Source organism: Scyliorhinus torazame, chromosome 5, assembly GCF_047496885.1.
Source record: "Scyliorhinus torazame isolate Kashiwa2021f chromosome 5, sScyTor2.1, whole genome shotgun sequence".
Taxonomy (NCBI): Eukaryota; Metazoa; Chordata; class Chondrichthyes; order Carcharhiniformes; family Scyliorhinidae; genus Scyliorhinus; species Scyliorhinus torazame.
The window spans coordinates 121150173-121172725 of NC_092711.1; the positions used below are offsets into that span (position 1 = coordinate 121150173).

At 48.4% G+C, this 22553-nt stretch overlaps 1 protein-coding gene across 1 annotated transcript in view; it reads right to left on the minus strand.

The window, feature by feature from the left end:
• The window catches only part of LOC140421752 (uncharacterized), a 51192-nt gene extending 44540 nt beyond the window's left edge, over positions 1–6652 (minus strand). The window contains exon 1 of the mRNA XM_072506604.1: positions 6641–6652. The gene's annotated coding sequence lies outside the window, so the exon portion shown is untranslated. The remainder of the gene's footprint in view (positions 1–6640) is intronic.
• Between the last annotated feature and the right edge of the window lie 15901 nt (positions 6653–22553).

The window sequence follows — 22553 nt, forward strand, 5'->3', positions numbered from 1 at the left end:
ATATTATATACAGGCTTATCACCACATCTCGTAACTTCTAAAATTATTGAGTAATTTATTTTTTTCAAACAAATTCTGATAGCTCTGCAGTTTCTGGAAACATTTTGGTTGATCGTGTTATTTTTAAAAATAAAGATCTAGTCTTTGCAATATAATACCTGACACACCAATTCACTTATGATAATCAATGTTCACTACTGAATAATCATGACTATAATTATTGTTTTTTTGCTATGAATAGCATAGTTAATACAGAAAATCAATGCATAGTTAATATAGAAAAGATACAGAAGGTGAAATGGCTGCAGGAAGCCACATGTTAGAGGGATAAAAGGGCTTCCTTGACCTTGTTACAAATGACAGTGAATACACTACGAAAATGACAATTTTATAACTAAATGTGATCACACATCCGTCCTTACAGTTTCCTACATTACAACAGTGAATATATTTCAAAAGTACTCCATTGGCTCGAAAACACCTTAGGAGGTCCAGTGGTAGTGAGAGGTTTTCTAGAAATGTACACTTGTTCTAATTGTTCGCAAACTCGGATACATTACACTTGGTGTCCTGACCAGAATCATTAATTAAGATTGAGTCTTAATTTTGTGTAATAACCAGGACATTGACACCATTTTGAAAACTCTGTGAAACTCCAGACGCACCAAATGCATTATTATTTATAGTAAAATACAGCGAGTTGTTGTGATTTGGAATACACTGTCTATAAATGGTGCTGGAATCTCATTGGACTGTAACTTCCAAAAGATAATTTGATTCATTCTGAAAAAGAAAACAAAATCGTTGAACTCTGGGATTAAATGGGTCGCTGTACAGAGAGCTGGCACGGGGAAAATGGGCCAAATAGACTCCTCTGTGCTCTAGGAGCCTTATGTACATGTAAAGGGATTGGTAACAACCTTGGACCTACTGCCTATGAGGGTAGGAGATGCAGAGATGGCGGAAGCATTTCAATCGGAAATTGGACAGACACTGACAGAAATAAACCTGCACAGATTTGGGGCTAGAACGGAGCAATGGACAGACTGACTTCCTCCACAGGGAGACGACACGGACCCAAAGGGCTGAATGGCCCCATTCCCCACCCTCCAGATGCTGTGATCTCAGGAGAGAAATTCAGCTGCTCCAGTCACTCCAACTGACTGGAGTCCCTTCTCCCTGGTGCCATTCTAGCACAATGGTTAGCACTAATGCTTCACATCACCAGGTCCCAGGTTTGATTCCCGGTTTGGGTCACTGCCTGTGCGGAGTCTGCACGTTCTACCCGTGACTGGGTGGGTTTCCTCCGGGTGCTCCAGTTTCCCCCCACAAGTCCCGAAAAATGTGCAGGTTAGGTGAATTGGACATTTTGAATTCTCCCTCGATGGACCTGAACAGGCGCCGGAGTGTGGCGACTAGGGGATTTTCACAGTAACATTCATTGCACTGTTAATGTAAGCATATTAGTGACAATAAAGATTATTATTGTTAATGTCCTCTACACCCTGTCGAAGAACTTCACATCTTTCCTAAAGTGTGGGGCCCATATATAGGCTAGCATTCCAGAGGGACAGAATTGAAAAGCACGGAGGAAATATTCAACTTGTTTAGAACCAGGGTTAGACTACACTGGGAGCACTGTCAACATTGGTGATCTCCATTTAGAAAAAGGAAATAGAGGCACTGGACAAGGTGCAACAAAGATTCATAATATACAGAACTGAGAACATTTAACACTCAGGAAAGGCTGGGACTGCTTTTTTCTGGAAAAGAGAAGACTGATGGGTGACCTGATGGAATCTTTAAGGTTATGAAGGGATTCAATAATCTAATAGGAATTTCAGTAGAAACCTCTTTACCCAGCGAGTGGTGAGAATGTGGAACTCACGACCACAGGGAGTGGTTGAGATGAACAGCATGAATCCATTGAACGTAAAGCTATATACATATATGAGGGAGAAAGAGTAGAAGGAGATGCTGATGGGGGAGATGTAGAGGGGTGGGTGGAGGATCATGTGGAGCATAAATACTGACACAGACCATGGCTAACCTCAGCCGGTATGGGAATTTAACCTGTAATGTTGATGTCACTCAGCACGAACCAGCCAACAAGAGCTAACCGATACCCGTGTAAATCTGTAATAATTCCTTAAATATAAGTGATTGCCTGTCTCCCACCATGCTATTTAATGTAGTTTCCCAGTGTACCTCAGACAACTTGCCCTTCATACCCTGATAGATTTCTTCTGTGAGAAGCACTGAGATAAATTAAACAAAAGAACCGTGTAACCACCTCAGCCCATCTTCATGGCAATGTGGCATGATTTTGGGGGTTTTAAAACAGAAATGGTAATGAAACATCTAACCTGGGCAGCACGGTAGCCTAGTGGTTAGCAGTCAAGGACAGTAGTGGGAACTTGTGCATGGAGTCAGAAGAGATAGGAGAGGCGTTGAATGAATACTTTTCTTCAGTGTTCACCAAGGAGAGGGGCTATGTTTTTGAGGACGAGAGTGTGATACAGGCGGGTAGGATGGAGGAGGTAGATGTTCTGAGGGAACATGTATTAGCAATTTTGAAAAACCTGAGGATCGACAAGTCCCCTGGGCCAGATGGGATATATCCAAAGATTCTTTGGGAGGCAAGGGATGAGATTGCAGAGCCTTTGGCTTTGATCTTTGGGTCCTCATTGTCCATGGGGATCGTGCCAGAGGACTGGAGAGTGGCAAATGTTGTTCCTCGATTCAAAAAAGGGAATAGGAATGACCCTGGTAATTATAGGTGGTCGATAAGTTAATGGAAAAGGTCCCGAGGGATAGAATTAATGACCATTTGGAAAGATGCAGCTTCATCCGGGATAGTCAATACAGATTTGTGAAGCGTGAGTCTTGCCTCACAAATTTGATTGAATTCTTTGAGGAGGTAACTAAGTGTGTAGATGAAGGTCGAGCAGTTGATGTCGTATACATGGGTTTTAGTAGGGCGTTTGATAAGGTTCCCCCATGGTCGGCTCATAAAGAAAGTAAGGAGGTGTGGGATAGAGGGAAATTTGGCCAATTGGATAAGTAACTGGCTATCACATAGAAGACAGAGGATGGTGGTGGATGGAAAAATTTCAGACTGGAGACCAGTTACCACCGGTGTACCACAGGGATCAGTGCTGGGTCCTCTGCTATTTGTGATTTTTATAAATGACTTGGAGGAGGGGGCTGAAGGGTGGGTCAGTAAATTTGCTGATGACACCAAGATTGGTGGAGTAGTGGATGAGGTGGAGGGCTGTTGTAGGCTGCAGAGACAATGATAGTATGCAGAGCTGGGCCGAAAAATGGCAGATGGAGTTTAACCCTGATAAGTGCGAGGTGATTCATTTTGGTAGGACAAATTTGAATGCGGGTTACAAGGTCAACGGCAGGGTTCTGAGGAATGTGGAGGAAGAGAGAGATCTTGGGGTTCATGTCCACAGATCTCGGAAGATTGCCATTCAAGTGGATAGAGCCGTGAAGAAGGGGGCTTGAGTTTAAGAGCCGTGGGGTTATGCTGCAACTGTACAGGACCCTGGTGAGACCACATTTGGAGTATTGTGTGCAGTTCTGGTCACCTCATTATAGGAAGGATGTGGAAGCATCGGACAAAGCTCGGCACAACATCGAGGGTCGAAGGGCCTGTTCTGTGCTGTATTGTTCTATAATTCGGTATACATTGTAAAACACAGAATTTCCCCTCCAATAGGAGGGAAGCAACAGAGGCAACTGATCGGATTTACTCAATCTCAGTCACAAAGAAGTTCCATGAGCTCCTCACAGGTGGAGGTGAGGATGGAAGAGACAGGGGAGAGGGAGAGGACTTCAAAAGGAACTAACTTGTGTCAGAGATATTAAAACGTTTCAACACACTGTGTATTTCACACAGACTTAATTTATTTTGACTTTTAGCCAGAATATTAGCCCCTGTAAATGGGCTGGAGTTTGTTATCAGCAGAAAGAGACCCAAATGAACATGGTTCAGTCCTGAATGTGAGTAACAGCAAAATCCAATCAGTACTTATGGCCTATTTGGTGACTCTGCAGGTGGGATGACTGAGTGAATCTCTTCCCACACTGGGAGCAGGTGAATGGCCTCTCTCCAGTGTGAACTCGCTGGTGCTTCTGCAGGTCGGATGACTGAGTGAATCCCTTCCCACACTTGGAGCAGGTGTATGGCCTCTCCCCAGTGTGAATTCGCTGATGTACAGTGAGGTTAGATGAGTGTCTGAACCCAGTCCCGCAGTGAGTGCACCTAAACGGTCTCTCGTCAGTGTGAACACGTTGATGACACATCAGATCCCCAGAACCTTTATAGCACTTCCCGCAGTCTGGACATTGAAATGGTCTCTCATCAGTGTGAACTCGTTGGTGTCTCAGCAGGTTGGGCAAATTAGTAAATTCTTTCCCACACTCTGAGCAGGTGAATGGTCTCCCCCTAGAGTGAACTCGCTGGTGTGTGGACAGACTGGATGACTGAGTGAATCCCTTCCCACACTTGGAGCAGGTGAATGGTCTCTCCCCAGTGTGAATTCGCTGGTGTGTCTGCAGAGCCGATGAGTCAGTGAATCCCTTCCCACACTTGGAACAGATGAATAGTCTCTCCCCACTGTGAATTTGCTGGTGTCTATACAGAGTGGATGACTGAGTGAATCCCTTCCCACACTTGGAACAGATGAAAGGTCTCTCTCCAGTGTGGCTGCGTCGATGAGTTTCCAGCTTGGATGGGGAAGTGAATCCTTTCCCACAGTCCGCACATTTCCAGGATTTGTTCTCAGTGTGACTGCATTGGTGTTTCATGAAGCCTGATGATTGACTGAATCCTCGTCCACACACACAACACGCGTATGGTTTCTCCCCACTGTGAATGATGCTTTTTCCTTCCATGTTCAAAATCCGTTGATATTCAGCAATGATAAATTGAGGACTCTGTCAGATCCTGATGTGATGTTTGGTTTGAGTTTCCGGACTTTGAAGCCTCCCCTTCGACCACCCTGTGAAACGGATTTAAAACAGAAAATAGGGAGTGAGAGAGAACCCACAAAAACACAAAGGCAGGTTGTGAAATTGAGCTGAATGAATCTGGTCATTTGTGGGGCCGGCACTGGGAAAAGACACCATGAAAACTGCTGGATTGTCATAAAAACCCAACTGGCCTCTTTGGGAGGAGAAAGAGGTGAAGAGGGATTTTGTATATCTACAAGACATATCAAGAGAGTAGTTGGCAAAGCAAATTCGATCTTGAGCTTCATCAACAGTAATATTGTTACCAAAACTATGCTTCTGGTGGCAGTGATTGGCACTGCTGCCTCACAGCGCCAAGGACCCGGGCTCAATTCCGGCCTTGGTGATTGTCTGTGTGGAGTTTGTACTTTCTCCGTGTGTCTGCGTGGGTTTCCACCCGGTGCTCAGGTTTACTCCAACAGTCCAAAAGGAAAGTTAGGTGGATTGGCCTTGATAAATTGCCCCTTAGTGTCCAGGGATGTGCAGGTTAGGTGGGGCTACAGGGACAGGGCAGGGGTGTGGGCCTCGGCAGGGTGCCCTTTCAGAGAATCAGTGCAGACTCGAATGGCCCCCTTCTGCACTATAGGAATTCTATGGTTCTAATTCTATTCTATGAATCTTTATAAAGCTCTGGTCACCACTCTTCAGGAAGGATGTGAAGGTTCTTGAGAAGGTGCAGAGGAGATTTACCAGAATGGGTCCAGCAAAGGAGGTTGAGGGGAGATTTGATCCAGGTACACAAGATTATGCCAGATTTCCATCGGGTGGACAAAGAAACTGTTTCCATTCACTGATCGTACAAGCAGCCGGGACCCAGATTTAAAGTTTTGGGTAAAACCTGGATTGAACGATATAAGATCCTGAGGGGTTTTGACAGAGTGGATGTGGAGAGGATGTTTCCTCTTGTGGGAGAATCTAGAACGAGGGTGTCACTGTTGCAAAGTGAGGGGTCACCCATTTCAGCTGGAGATGAGGATTTTTCATTCTCGAGGGTTGTAAGACTTTGGAACTCACGTCCTTAAAAGGCAGTGGAAGCAGAGACCTTGAATATTTTTAAGGCAGAGCTGGATAGATTCTTGATGAGCAAAGGGGTGAAAGTCATCAGGGGTAGGCAGGAATGTGGAGTTAAGGTTAGAATGAGATCAGCCGCAATCTTATTGAATGCTGAGCAGGCTCGAGGGGCCAAGTGGCCTGTTCCTATGAGGGAGTTTAAAAATAGACACAATGAATGATTTGATTTCAACAGGAAGTTGGATAGACATCTGAGGGGAAAAACCCTGCGAGGATAAAGGGATAGAGCAGGAGAATGGGACTGACTGGATTGCTCCAGAGAGCTGGCATGGATTCAATGGGCCGAATGCCCTTCTTTCTGCCACCATGTCTCTGACTCTTGTGTAATCTAGTTTTGTAATTTAACCCACAGGGTATTCAGATATCACTCAGGCAAATCTGTGCTACACTCCCTCCGAGGCCATTCTATCCTTCCTCAGGTTTGTTGCCCAGAAGTGAACACAGTTCTCCAGGTTTGGTCTAACCAGGGTTTGTGAATCTCGGGGCTTTTCCAGTCACACTGAGACCTGAAATCTTCCCTCACAGACAGAACAGACAAACCTTTCACCTTCCACACCCAGATGCTGCTGATATTCAGGTTCTGGTGAATCGAGTGACTCTGTCAGATCGCAATGTGACGTTTGGTTTGCGTTTCCAGTCTGTTCAACCTCCACTTCCATTATCCTGTAAATTTACAGAAACCTCACTGTCAGTTTAGGATAGAAATTCACAACATTCTCTCCTCGCCAACTTTGATTAAACGTATTCCTGGAGGTTTGATCACATGACCTGCCCCCATCCTCCAGCCATTAATCGGTCAACACATCCATCCTTTTTTAAAAAAAATATATATTTTATTCAAGATTTTTTGGCCAAACATAACAGTTCGTAGTGTTTCTTTTAAACAACAATAAAGCAATATAAATAACAGTGGCCAGTTTTAAACAAATAAATAAATAATATATGAACAGAAACAAACACCAAACTAAATGGCAACTGCCTGGTCAAGAATAAATACTCTCGACTTCCGGGTGCGGCGATGACCAGCTGAGTCGCACGTTTCGGCAGCTCCCTGTGAAACGGACTTTTGGGCTCTTGATAGGAGCCCCAACGGCAATTTTGACGGCTAAAAACACTGTGCGGTAAACCAGAAGGGAATCCCCCCTGGATACGGATGGAAAAAGGAGGAGAGAGTGGCCAGATTGCAGTGGATCCTTTAGAACAGCGGCAAGGAAGGCAAGCAAAAACCAAGATGGCGTCGGAAGGTGGCAGTTTAACATGGGGCCCTGAACAACAAGAGTTCTTGAAATGCTGTGTGGAAGAGATCAAAAAGGAAATGAAGAAAGAGCTGTTGGCCCCGATACTACAGGCGATCGAAGGGCTAAAGGAGGAACAAAAGACCCAGGAGCGGGAGCTTCGGGTCGTGAAGGCAAAGGCAGCCGAGAATGAGGACGATATACAGGGCCTGGTGGTGAAGGCGGAGACGCAGGAGGCACATCAGAAACGATGTGTGGAAAGGTTGGAGGCACTGGAAAACAACGCAAGGAGGAACAACCTGAGGATTCTTGGTCTTCCTGAAGGTGTGGAGGGAGCGGACGTCGGGGCATATGTGAGCACGATGCTGCACTCGTTAATGGGAGCGGAGGCCCCGGCGGGTCCGTTGGAGGTGGAGGGAGCATACCGAGTGATGGCGCGAGGACCGGGAGCAGGAGAAATTCCCAGAGCCATAGTGGTGAGATTCCTCCGTTTTAAGGATAGAGAAATGGTCCTTAGATGGGCGAAGAAAACTCGGAGCAGTAAATGGGAGAACGCGGTGATCCGCGTTTATCAAGACTGGAGTGCGGAGGTGGCGAGAAGGAGGGCGAGCTTTAATCGGGCCAAGGCGGTGCTTCATAAAAAGAAGATAAAATTTGGAATGCTGCAACCGGCAAGACTGTGGGTCACATATCGAGGGAGGCACCACTACTTTGAGACGGCGGATGAAGCGTGGACTTTTATTGTGGAAGAAAAACTGGAATGAGCGGGTTATTAAAAAGAACATTCGAACAAAGTGGTGGGGCGAATGTGGGGGGCAAAGAGGGGTTTTATGTACTAATCCTGCGATGTGGTAACTTTTCTCTCTCCCACAGGTGGTGATGGGAGGAGGAGGGGAGGTGGAGGAGATGGGGCGTTGGCCATTGGGGGCGGGGCCAAGGGAGAAGCGCGGGCTTGGTTCCCGCGCTATGATAATCATGGCGGGAATAGAGAAGCAGGAAGGAGGGGGCGTCGCACGGTGCGAGCCGAGGTCACGGGGGGAAGCCGAGGTCAGCCAGAGTTTGCTGACTTCTGGGAGCAACATGGGGGGAGTAATTACGCTAGCGGGGGATCTAGCGGGGGGGGGGGGTGGGAGGGGGGGAATTACTGGGTTGCTGCTGCTGGGGAGAGGGGGGAGCTGGGGGCACCGCCTGGGGGAGATACAGCTGCGTGGGAACCGGGTGAGGAGCTGGAAAAAGGTGATGGCTAATCGACAAGGGGGGGGGGGGTAGGAAGCCCCCCAACTCGGCTGATCACGTGGAACGTGAGAGGGCTGAACGGGCCGATAAAGAGGGCACGGGTACTCGCACACCTTAAGAAACTTAAGGCAGATGTGGTTATGTTACAGGAAACGCACCTGAAACTGATAGACCAGGTTAGGCTACGCAAAGGATGGGTGGGGCAGGTGTTCCATTCGGGGCTAGATGCGAAAAACAGGGGGGTGGCTATATTAGTGGGGAAGCGGGTAATGTTCGAGGCAAAGACTATAGTGGCGGATAACGGGGGCAGATACGTGATGGTGAGTGGCAAACTACAGGGGGAGACGGTGGTTTTGGTAAACGTATATGCCCCGAACTGGGATGATGCCAATTTTATGAGGCGGATGCTAGGACGCATTCCGTACCTAGAGATGGGAAAGCTGATAATGGGGGGAGATTTTAATACGGTGTTGGAACCAGGGCTGGATAGGTCGAAGTCCAGGACTGGAAGGAGGCCGGCAGCAGCCAAGGTACTTAAAGATTTTATGGAGCAGATGGGAGGTGTAGACCCGTGGATATTTAGCAGACCTAGGAGTAAGGAGTTCTCGTTTTTCTCCTATGTCCATAAAGTCTACTCGCGAATAGACTTTTTTGTGCTGGGTAGGGCATTGATCCCGAAGGTGAGGGGAACGGAGTATACGGCTATAGCCATTTCGGATCACGCTCCACACTGGGTGGACTTGGAGATAGGGGAGGAAAGAGGAGGGCGCCCACCCTGGAGTATGGACATGGGACTAATGGCAGATGAGGGTGTGTGTCTAAGGGTGAGGGGGTGCATTGAAAAGTACTTGGAACTCAATGATAATGGGGAGGTCCAGGTGGGAGTGGTCTGGGAGGCGTTGAAGGCGGTGGTTAGAGGGGAGCTGATATCAATAAGGGCACATAAAGGGAAGCAGGAGAGTAGGGAACGGGAGCGGTTGCTGCAAGAACTTTTGAGGGTGGACAGACAATATGCGGAAGCACCGGAGGAGGGACTGTACAGGGAAAGGCAAAGGCTACATGTAGAATTTGACTTGCTGACTACAGGCACTGCAGAGGCACAATGGAGGAAGGCACAGGGTGTACAGTACGAATATGGGGAGAAGGCGAGCAGGTTGCTGGCACACCAATTGAGGAAAAGGGGAGCAGCGAGGGAAATAGGGGGAGTGAGGGATGAGGAAGGAGAGATGGAGCGGGGAGCGGAGAGAGTGAATGGAGTGTTCAAGACATTTGATAAAAAATTATATGAAGCTCAACCCCCGGATGGGAGGGAGAGAATGATGGGCTTCTTGGATCGGCTGGAATTTCCCAAGGTGGAAGAGCAGGAAAGGGTGGGACTCGGAGCACAGATCAAGGTAGAAGAAGTGGTGAAAGGAATTAGGAGCATGCAGGCGGGAAAGGCCCCCGGACTGGATGGATTCCCAGTCGAATTCTATAGAAAATATGTGGACTTGCTCGCCCCGGTACTGACGAGGACCTTTAATGAGGCAAATGAAAGGGGACAACTGCCCCCGACTATGTCTGAAGCAACGATATCGCTTCTGTTAAAGAAGGAAAAGGACCCGCTACAATGCGGGTCCTATAGACCTATTTCCCTCCTAAATGTAGATGCCAAGGTCCTGGCCAAGGTAATGGCAATGAGAATAGAGGAATGTGTCCCGGGGGTGGTCCACGAGGACCAAACTGGGTTTGTGAAGGGGAGACAGCTGAACACGAATATACGGAGGTTGTTAGGGGTAATGATGATGGCCCCACCAGAGGGAGAAACGGAGATAGTAGTGGCGATGGATGCCGAGAAAGCATTTGATAGAGTGGAGTGGGATTATTTGTGGGAGGTGTTGAGGAGATTTGGTTTTGGAGAGGGGTATGGTAGATGGGTGCAGCTGTTGTATAGGGCCCCAGTGGCGAGCGTGGTCACGAATGGACGGGGATCTGCATATTTTCGGCTCCATAGAGGGACAAGGCAGGGATGCCCTCTGTCCCCATTATTGTTTGCACTGGCGATTGAGCCCCTGGCGATAGCGTTGAGGGGTTCCAAGAAGTGGAGGGGAGTACTTAGGGGAGGAGAAGAGCACCGGGTATCTTTGTATGCAGACGATTTGCTACTATACGTGGCGGACCCGGCGGAGGGGATGCCAGAAATAATGCGGATACTTGGGGAGTTTGGGGATTTTTCAGGGTATAAATTGAACATGGGGAAAAGTGAGTTGTTTGTGGTGCATCCAGGGGAGCAGAGTAGAGAAATAGAGGACCTACCGTTGAGGAAGGTAACAAGGGACTTTCGTTACCTGGGGATCCAGATAGCTAAGAATTGGGGCACATTGCATAGGTTAAATTTAACGCGGTTGGTGGAACAGATGGAGGAGGATTTCAAGAGATGGGATATGGTATCCCTGTCAATGGCAGGGAGGGTGCAGGCGGTTAAGATGGTGGTCCTCCCGAGATTCCTCTTTGTGTTTCAGTGCCTCCCGGTGGTGATCACGAAGGCTTTTTTTAAAAGGATTGAAAAGAGCATCATGGGTTTTGTGTGGGCCGGGAAGACCCCGAGAGTGAGGAAGGGATTCTTACAGCGTAGCAGGGATAGCGGGGGGGCTGGCACTACTGAGCCTAAGTGAGTATTATTGGGCCGCTAATATTTCAATGGTGAGTAAGTGGATGGGAGAGGAGGAGGGAGCGGCGTGGAAGAGATTAGAGAGGGCGTCCTGTAGGGGGACTAGCCTACAGGCTATGGTGACAGCCCCATTGCCGTTCTCACCGAGGAACTACACCACAAGCCCGGTGGTGGTGGCTACACTGAAGATTTGGGGACAGTGGAGACGGCATAGGGGAAAGACTGGAGCCTTGGGGGGGTCCCCGATAAGAAACAACCATAGGTTTGCCCCGGGGGGAATGGATGGGGGATATGGAATGTGGCAAAGAGCAGGAATAACGCAACTGAAAGATCTGTTTGTGGATGGGAAGTTCGCGAGTCTGGGAGCGCTGACCGAGAAATATGGGTTGCCCCAAGGGAATGCATTCAGGTATATGCAACTGAGGGCTTTTGCGAGGCAACAGGTGAGGGAATTCCCGCAGCTCCCGACACAAGAGGTGCAGGACAGAGTGATCTCAAAGACATGGGTGGGGGATGGTAAGGTGTCAGATATATATAGGGAAATGAGGGACGAAGGGGAGACTATGGTAGATGAACTAAAAGGGAAATGGGAAGAAGAGCTGGGGGAGGAGATCGAGGAGGGGCTGTGGGCAGATGCCCTAAGCAGGGTAAACTCGTCGTCCTCGTGTGCCAGGCTAAGCCTGATTCAGTTTAAGGTATTACACAGGGCACATATGACTGGAGCACGGCTCAGTAAATTTTTTGGGGTGGAGGATAGGTGTGCGAGGTGCTTGAGAAGCCCAGCGAATCATACCCATATGTTTTGGTCATGCCCGGCACTACAGGCATGACCAAACCCCCTCATTAAAGGTTCTCATCAGTAGCGGGGCCAGCAAGTCTATATATTTCCTATAGAATTCAACTGGGAATCCGTCTGGTCCCGGGGCCTTCCCCGCCTGCATGCTCCCAATCCCTTTCACCACTTCCTCCGTCTCAATCTGTGCTCCCAGTCCCACCCTTTCCTGCTCCTCCACCTTAGGAAATTCCAGCTGATCCAGAAAGCACATCATTCTCTCCTTCCCATCCGGGGGCTGAGCTTCATATAATCTTTCATAAAATGCCTTGAACACTCCATTCACTCTCTCTGCTCCCCGCTCCATCTCTCCCTCCGCATCTCTCACCCCCCCCCATCTCCCTCGCTGCTCCCCTTTTCCTCAATTGGTGGGCCAGCAACCTGCTCGCCTTCTCCCCATATTCGTACTGTACATCCTGTGCCTTCCTCCATTGTGCCTCTGCATTACCCGTAGTCAACAAGTCAAATTCTACATGTAGCCTTTGCCTTTCCCTGTACAGTCCCTCCTCCGGTGCCTCCGCATATTGTCTGTCCACCCTCAGAAGTTCTTTCAACAACCGCTCCCTTTCCCTACCCTCCTGCGTTCCTTTATGTGCCCTAATAGATATCAGCTCCCCTCTAACCACTGCCTTCAGCGCCTCCCAGACCACTCCCACCTGAACCTCCCCATTATCATTGAGTTCCAAGTACCTTTCAATACACCCCCTCACCCTTAAACACACACCCTCATCTGCCAATAATCCCATGCCCATTCTCCAGGGTGGACGCGGTTCCTTTTCCTCCCCTATCTCCAGGTCCACCCAATGTGGAGCGTGATTCGAAATAGCTATAGCCGTGTACTCCGCCCCCGTCACCTTCGGGATCAGTGCCCTTCCCAAAACAAAAAAGTCTATCCATGAATAAACTTTGTGGACATAGGAGAAAAACGAAAACTCCTTACTCCTAGGTCTACTAAATCTCCAGGGGTCTACTCCCATCTGCTCCATAAAGTCCTTAAGCACCCTAGCTGCAGCCGGCCTCCTTCCGGTCCTGGACCTCGATCTGTCCAACCCTGGGTCCAGCACCGTGTTAAAATCTCCACCCATTACCAACTTCCCCACCTCTAGGTCCGGGATACGTCCTAACATACGCCTCATAAAGTTGGCGTCATCCCAGTTCGGGGCATATACGTTCACTAAGACCACCGCCTCCCCTTGCAATTTGCCACTCACCATCACGTATCTGCCCCCACTATCCGCCACTATGGTCTTTGCCTCAAACATTACCCGCTTCCCCACTAGTATAGCCACCCCCCTGTTTTTTGCATCTAGCCCCGAATGAAACACCTGCCCCACCCATCCTTTGCGTAGTCTGACCTGGTCTATCAGTTTCAGATGCGTCTCCTGCAGCATAACCACATCTGCCTTAAGTTTCTTTAGGTGTGCGAGTACCCGTGCCCTCTTTATCGGCCCGTTCAGCCCTCTCACATTCCACGTGATCAGCCGGGTTGGGGGGCTCTTTACCCCCCCCCCTTGTCGAGTAGCCATCTCCTTTTTCAATCCAGCTGCTCCCCCGGTTCCCACGTAGCCGTATCTCCCCCCAACGGCGCCCTCCCGCCCCGACCACCCCACCCCATACCAGCTCCCCCTTCTCCCCAGCAGCAGCAACCCAGTTAACCCCCCACCCCCCCCCCGCTAGATCCCTCACTAGCGTAATTGCACCCCCCATGTTGCTCCCAGAAGTCAGCAAACTCTGGCCGACCTCGGCTTCCCCCCGTGACCTCGGCTCCCACTGTGCGAGGCCCCCTCCTTCCTGCTTCCCTGTTCCCGCCATGATTACCATAGCGCGGGAACAAAGCCCGCGCTTCCCATTTGGCCCCGCCCCCAATGGCCGGCGCCCCCAGCTCCTCATCCTCCCTCTCCCCTGACATGGGGGAGAGAGAAAAGTTACAGGGTCGCAGGATTGACAACTTGGGAAATCATCTCTTCCCCCTTTTCACCCCACATATTCGTCCCACCACTTTGTCCCAAACGTTCTTTTTCTAGCCCGCTTATTCCAGTTTCTCCTCGACAATAAATGTCCACGCCTCTTCTGCCGTTTCAAAGTAGTGGTGTTTCCCTTGATGTGTGACCCACAGTCTTGCCAGCTGCAGCATTCCAAATTTAACCTTCCTTTTGTGCAGCACCGCCTTGGCCCAATTAAAGCTTGCCCTCCTTCTCACCACCTCCGCACTCCAATCTTGATATATGCGGATCACAGCGTTCTCCCACCTACTGCTCCGAGTTTTCTTTGCCCATCTGAGGACCATCTCTCTGTCCTTATATCGGTGAAATCTCACCACTATGGCTCGAGGAATTTCTCCAGCCCTCGGACTTCGCGCCATAACTCGATAGGCTCCCTCCACTTCCAACGGGCCCGTCGGGGCCTCCGATCCCATTAACGAGTGCAGCATCGTGCTCACATATGCCCCGACGCCCGCCCCTTCTGCACCTTCGGGAAGACCAAGAATCCTTAAATTCTTCCTCCTCGCATTATTCTCCAGCACCTCCAGCCTTTCCACACACCTTTTGTGTTGTGCCTCATGCATCTCTGTCTTCACCACCAGGCCCTGTATGTCGTCCTCATTCTCAGCAGCCTTTGCCTTCACGACCCGAAGCTCCTGCTCCTGGGTCTTTTGCTCCTCCTTTAGCCCTTCAATCGCCTGTAATATCGGGGCCAGCAGCTCCTTCTTCATCTCCTTTTTAAGTTCTTCCACGCAACGCCGCAGGAACTCTTGTTGATCAGGGCCCCATATTAAACTGCCTCCTTCCGACGCCATCTTGCTTTGTGCCTGCCTTCCTGGCCGCTGCTCTAGAGGATCCACCGCAATCCGGCCACTTTCCTCTCTTTTTTCCATCCGTGTCCAGGGGGGATTCCCTTCTGGTTTACCGCACAGTGTTTTTAGCCGTTAAAATTGCCGTTGGGGCTCCTATTAAGAGCCCAAAAGTCCTTTCCACCGGGAGCTGCCGAAACGTGCGACTTAGCTGGTCATCGCCGCACCCGGAAGTAACACATCCATCCTTGTGACACACTGCCTTCCTCGGCCAAATGGAAAGCAAAAGGATTCATTACCTTACAGGACAGTTACTGTCCTAATGATTTTCCAACCACCCAGCTATGAACCTCGCCAACGCAGGGAGCGGAGTCGGTGTGAACTCGGGGAGAGGAGTTTCAGAACAGTAAATATAAATAACTTACCTCAGGGATTCACGGCCTAGCCGGCAGGGACCGGAGTTGGTGCGAATCCAGGGAGGAGGAGCTTCGGAACAGGAAATATAAATAACTTACCTCAGGGATTCACGGCCTAGCCGACAGGGAGCGGAGTTGGTATGAATCTGGGGAGGAGCAGCTTCGGAACAGTAAGTATAAATAACCTCAGGGATTCATGGCCTAGTCGGCAGGGAGCGGAGTTGGTGCGAATCCGGGACGTGGAGCTTCGGAATAGTAAATATAAATATTTTTTTTTAAATTTAGAGGACCCAATTCATTTTTCCAATTAAATGGCAATTTAGCATGGCCAATCCACCTACCCTGCACATCGTTTTGGGTTGTGGGGGCAAAACCCACGCAAACACGGGGAGAATGTGCAAACTCCACACGGACAGTGAGCCAGAGCCGGGATCGAATCTGGGACCTCAGCACCGTGAGGCAGCAGTGCTACTCGCTGTGCCACCCTGCTGCCATCAATAAGTATAAATAACTTACCTGTTGGGTATCTGGACTGGGGGCAAAAGCTGAAACGTGACATCAGAGTAAGTAACTAAGTCGGGTTGTACCTAGGAGATTAGTAACTAGGAGATTAGTAACTAGGAGATTAGTAACTAGGAGATTACTGAATGTTATCTATATCAACGATTTGGATGAGAAAGTACAAGGCATGATCAGTAAGTTTGCAGGTGACACTAAAATAGGTGGTATTGTAGACAATGAGGAAGGTTACCAAAAATTGCAGCTGGATCTTGATCAGCTGGGGAAGTGGGCCGAGAAATGGCAAATGGAGTTCAATACAGATCAGTGTGAGGAGTTGCATTTCGGAAAGTCAAATCAAGGTAGGACTTTCACAGTGAATGGGAGGGCCTGAGGGTGTATCATGGAACAGAGGGACCTTGGAGTTCAGGTGCACGGATCTCTAAAGGTGGAGTCACAGATAGATAGGGCAGTGAAGAAGGCTTTTGGCCTTCATCAGTCAGGACATTGAGTATAGAAATTGGGAAGCTATGTTGCAGTTGTAAAGGATGTTGGTGAGGTCGCACCTGGAGTATTGTGCTCAGTTTTAGAACACAGAACATTACAGCGCAGTACAGGCCCTTCGGCCCTTGATGTTGCGCCGACCTGTGAAACCACTCTAAAGCCCATCTACACTATTCCCTTATCATCCATATGTCTATCCAATGACCATTTGAATACCCTTAGTGTTGGCAAGTCCTCTACTGTTGCAGGCAGGGCATTCCACACCCTTACTACTCTCTGAGTAAAGAACCTACCTCTGACATCTGTCTTATATCTATCTCCCCTCAATTTAAAGCTATGTCCCCTCGTGCTAGACATCACCATCCGAGGAAAAAGGCTCTCACTGTCCACCCTATCCAATCCTCTGATCATCTTGTATGCCTCAATTAAGTCACCTCTTAACGTTCTTCTCTCTAACGAAAACAGCCTCAAGTCCCTCAGCCTTTCCTCATAAGATCTCCCCTCCATACCAGGCAACATTCTGGTAAATCTCCTCTGCACCCTTTCCAATGCTTCCACATCCTTCCTATAATGCGGCGACCAGAATTGCACGCAATATTCCAAATGCGGCCGCACCAGAGTTTTGTACAGCTGCAACATGACCTCATGGCTCCGAAACTCAATCCCTCTACCAACAAAAGCTAACACACCGTACGCGTTCTTAACAACCCTCTCAACCTGAGTGGCAACTTTCAGCGATCTATGTACATGGACACCGAGATCTCTCTGCTCATCCACACTGCCAAGAATCTTACCATTAGCCCAGTACTCTGTCTTCCTGTTATTCCTTCCAAAATGAATCAGCCATCCTTCTGCAATAAACTCCATTTGCCACCTCTCAGCCCAGCGCTGCAGCTTATCCATGTCCCTCTGTAACTTGTAACATCCTTCCGCACTGTCCACAACTCCACCGACTTTAGTGTCATCTGCAAATTTACTCACCCATCCTTCTACGCTCTCCTCCAGGTCATTTATAAAAATGACGAACAGCAGTGCCCCCAAAACAGATCCTTGTGGTACACCACTAGTAACTGGACTCCAGTCTGAACATTTCCCATCAACCACCACCCTTTGTCTTCTTCCAGCTAGCCAATTTCTGATCCAAAATGCTAAATCACCCTGAATCCCATGCCTCCGTATTTTCTGCAGTAGCCTACCGTGGGGAACCTTATCAAACGCTTTACTGAAATCCATATACACCACATCAACTGCTTTACCCTCATCCACCTGTTTGGTCACCTTCTCAAAGAACTCAATAAGGTTTGTGAGGCACGACCTACCCTTCATGAAACCGTGTTGACTATGTCTAATCAAATTATTCCATTCCAGATGATTATACATCCTATCTCTTATAAACCTTTCCAAGATTTTGCCCACAACAGAAGTAAGGCTCACTGGTCTATAGTTTCCGGGGTTGTCTCTACTCCCCTTCTTGAACAAGGGGACAACATTTGCTATCCTCCAGTCTTCTGGCACTATTCCTGTTGACAAAGATGACTTAAAGATCAAAGCCATAGGCTCAGCAATCTCCTCCCTAGCGTTCCAGAGAATCCTAGGATAAATCCCATCCGGCCCAGGGGACTTATCTATTTTCACCCTTTCCAGAATTGTTAACACCTCTTCCTTATGAACCTCAAGCCCTTCTAGTCTAGTAGCCTTAATCTCAGTATTCTCCTCGACAACATTGTCTTTTTCCTGTGTGAATACTGACGAAAAATATTCATTTAGCACCTCTCCTATCTCCTCGGACTCCAAGCACAACGTCCCACTACTGTCCTTGACTGGCCCTACTCTTACCCTCGTCATTCTTTTATTCCTGACATATCTATAGAAAGCTTTAGGGTTATCCTTGATCCTACCTGCCAAAGACTTCTCATGTCCCCTCCTGGCTCTTCGTAGCTCTCTCTTTAGGTCCTTCCTAGCTAACTTGTAACTCTCGAGCGCCCTTACTGAACCTTCATGTCTCATCTTTACATCAGCCTCCTTCTTCCTCTTGACAAATGTTTCGACTGCCTTAGTAAACCACGGTTCCCTTGCTCGACCACTTCCTCCCTGCCTGACAGGTACATACTTATCAAGGACACGCAGTAGCTGTTCCTTGAACAAGCTCCACATTTCCATTGTGCCCATCCCCTGCAGTTTTCCTCTCCATCTGATGCATCCTAGGTCTTGCCTCATCGCATCATAATTGCCTTTCCCCCAGATATAACTCTTGCCATGCGGTATATACCTAACCCTTTCCATCACAAAAAGGAAACGTAATCGAATTGTGGTCACTATCACCAAAGTGCTCACCTACCTCCAAATCTAACACCTGTCCTGGTTCATTACCCAGTATCAAATCCAATACGGCCTCGTCTCTCGTGGCCTATCTACATACTGTGTCAGGAAACCCTCCTGCACACATTGGACAAAAACGGACCCATCTAAAGTACTCGAACTATAGCGTTTCCAGTCAATATTTGGAAAGTTAAAGTCCCCCATAACAACTACCCTGTTGCTTTCGCTCCTATCCAGAATCATCTTTGCAATCCTTTCCTCTACATCTCTGGAACTTTTCGGAGGCCTATAGAAAACCCCTAACAGGGTGATCTCTCCTTTCCTGTTTCTAACCTCAGCCCATACTACCTCAATCGACGAGTCCTCATCAAACGTCCTTTCTGCCACCGTAATACTGTCCTTGACTAACAATGCCACCCATCCCCCTCTTTTACCACCTTCCCTGAGCTGACAGAAATATCTAAACCCCGGCACCTGCAACAACCATTCCTGTCCGTGCTCTATCCATGTCTCTGAAATGGCCACAACATCGATGTCCCAGGTACCAACCCATGCCGCAAGTTCACCCACCTTATTCCGGATGCTCCTGGCATTGAAGACACACTTTAAACCACCTTCCTGCCTGCCGATACACTCCTGCAACTTGAAAACCTTACTCATGACCTCACTACTCTCAACATCCTGTATACTGGAGCTACAATTCAGGTTCCCAAGCTCCTGCTGAACTAGTTTAAACCCTCCCGAAGAGCATGAGCAAATTTCCCCCCCAGGATATCGGTACCCCTCTGGTCCAGGTGTAGACCATCCCGTTTGTAGAGGTCTCACCGGCCCCAGAATGAGCCCCAATTATCTAGAAATCTGAAACCCTCCCTGTAGCCACACGTTCAACTCCTCTTTTTCCCTATTCCTCGTCTCGCTATCACGTGGCACGGATAACAACTCGTGGATACTGTTGGGGGGGGGGGGGGGGGGGGGGACTTACCAGGCGTAAGCCATGGGGTGCAGGTCTCTGGCACAGAGTCTGTCCTTGTTGCTCAGAAGGGAAGAGGGGAGAGGAGTAGAGCATTAGTCATTGGAGACTCCATAGTTAGGGGGATAGATAGGAGATTCTGTAGGAACGAAAGAGACCCGTTGTTGGTGTGTTGCCTCCCAGGTGCCAGGGTGGGTGATGTCTCGGACCATGTTTTCGGGATCCTTAAGGGGGAGGGGGAGCAGTCCCAAGTCGTGGTCCACATAGGTACCAACGATATAGGTAGGAAAAGGGATAGGGATGTAAGGTAGGAATTCAGGGAGCTAAGGTGGCAACTTAGATCTAGGGCAGAGTTATTATCTCTGGGTTGTTACCCGTGCCACGTGCTAGCGAGACGCGGAATAGGGAGAGAGAGGAATTGAACACATGGCTACAGGGATGGTGCAGGAGGGAGGGTTTCAGATTTCTGGATAATTGGGGCTCATTCTGGGCGAGGTGGCACCTCTACAAACGGGATGGTCTACACCTGGACCAGACAGGTACCAATATCCTGGGGGGGATATTTGCTAATGCTCTTCGGGAGGGTTTAAACTAGATCATCAGGGGATTGGGAACCTGAATTGTAGCTCCAGTATACAGGAGGTTGAGAGTAGTGAGGTCATGAGTAAGGTTTCAAAGTTGCAGTGTGTCTACTTTAATATTAACTTTCCAAATATCGACTGGAAACGCTATAGTTCAGAGTACTTTAGATGGGTCCGTTTTTGTCCTGTTTACCTTTGTTCTGTTCACCGTTGTTCTGCCATTAACACATTCTGATCTCTTAATGTGCCATCAGCACCTTTCCTTGCTTTGATTAGCGCCATTTACATTCCCTTTTTCTTTCTGTCCTAGACATTTTGCCATTCTCCACCTATTGTTGATGCTCTATCGAGACCCAATGCGACACGCCACCTCCGCCCCAGCCACAATAGTCTAAATCTAGCCAAAATTCCAGTTCTTCAGCTTTGACAAAGGGTCACCCAGACTCAAAACGACAGCTGCCATCTCTCTCCACAGAGGCTGTCAGACCTGCAGAGATTGTCCAGTATTTTCTGTTTTTGTTTCCGATTGAAGCATCCGCAGTAAGTTGCTTTTACCACCCATTTAAACATGTTTGAAATAATGATTAAATATGTTCATCTGCATCGGTAAACCTATTGAAAGCTATGAGACTCCATAATTAGGGGGATAGATAGGAGAGTCTGTGGGAACGAGAGAGACTCGCGGTTGGTGTGTTGCTTCCCAGGTGCCAGGGTCCGCGATGTCTCGGATCGTGTTTTCGGGATACTTAAGGGGGAGGGGCAGCAGCCCCAAGTTGTGGTCCACATAGGTACCAACGACATAGGTAGGAAAAGGGATCGGGATGTAAGGCAGGAATTCAGGGAGCTAGGGTGGAAACTTAGATCTAGGACAAGCAGAGTTATTATCTCTTTGCTTTGCTATACGAAAGATGTTATTAAACTGGAGAGAGTGCAGAAGAGATTTACAAGGATGTTGCCAGAACTCAAGAGACTGAGTTATAGGGAGAGATTGGACAGGCCAGGACCTTTTTCTGTGGCGCGTAGGAGACTGAGGAGTGATCTTATCGAAGCGTAAAAGATCATGAGAGGCATGGATAGGTGAATGCACTCAGTCTTTTTTTCAGGGTTGGGGAATCGAGAACTAAAGGACTTTGGTTTAAGTTAAGAGGGGAAAGAATTAATGGGAAACTAAGGAGCAACGGCTTTACACAGACGGTGGTACAGATGTGGAATGAGCTGCCGGAGGAAGTGGTTGAGGCAGAGACATTGACAACATTGTAAGGCATTTGGACAGATACATGGATAGGAAAGGTTCAGAGGGATATTGGGTTAGCTTAGATGGGCCTTGGTTGGCTGGGCCAGTTTGGGCCGAAGGGCCGGTCTCCGTGCCATAGATTCTATGAACCCCAAATCTCTTTGGACATCCACTGTACTTAACCTCTTTTCATTTAAAAAGTACTCAGTTCTAACCTTTTTTGGTTCAAAACAGACAACCTCACACTTGTTTACATTGCCACAATCTTGCCCATTCACCTCTGTCAATATGTCAATAGGGACTGATTCAGCACAGGGGTCTAAATAGCTGGCTTGTAATGCAGAACAATGCCAGCAGCGCAGGTTCGATTCCTGCAGCGGCCTCCCCGAACAGCCGCCGGAATGTGGTGACTAGGGGCTTTCAGTAACACCATTGAAGCCTACTTGTGACAATAAGCAATTATTATTATTATTATTATCTTCTTACAATTTTATGCTGTCATCAATGCGGTCGACGATGCCACCAAACTTTGTATTATCAGCAAAAGTGCAGAAGAGGCACTTCGATCCATCGAGTTTGCACCAACACATCAAAACCTGACCCACCTACCTAATCCCATTTGCCAGCACTTGGCCTATAGCCTTGAATGTTATGATGTGCCAGTCTTCATCCAGGTACTTTTAAGAGGATGTGAGGCAAGTCGTCTCTACCATCCTCCTCAGCAGTGCATTCCAGGCCCTCACCACCCTCTGGGTAAAAATGTTTTTCCTCAAGATATGTGTCAATAAATCTAATATAATCTAACCCCACTCTCTGCTGTCTGTTGGTTGGCCAATCCTCAATCCAAGCTAATATATAACCTCTAAACCCCGTGGGATCTTACCTTGTTTATTACCTTTTGTGTGACACCTTATCAACTGTATTCTGGGAGTCGAAATACATCCACAGGACCCCCATTATCCACCTGTCCTGTCACATCTTCCAAGAACTCCAACAAGTGAGTCAAACACTCCACCAAACCACGCTGACTGATGGATTGCGGTTTGACTTTCCAAATATCCAGTTACTACTTCCTCAATAATGGATTCCAACAGTTTCCCAACAACAGGCATTAAACTAACTAGTTTCCTACTTTCTGCCTTTTTGAACAGGAAAAATACCATTAGACTTTTCCTCTCATGCAGTGACATGGTC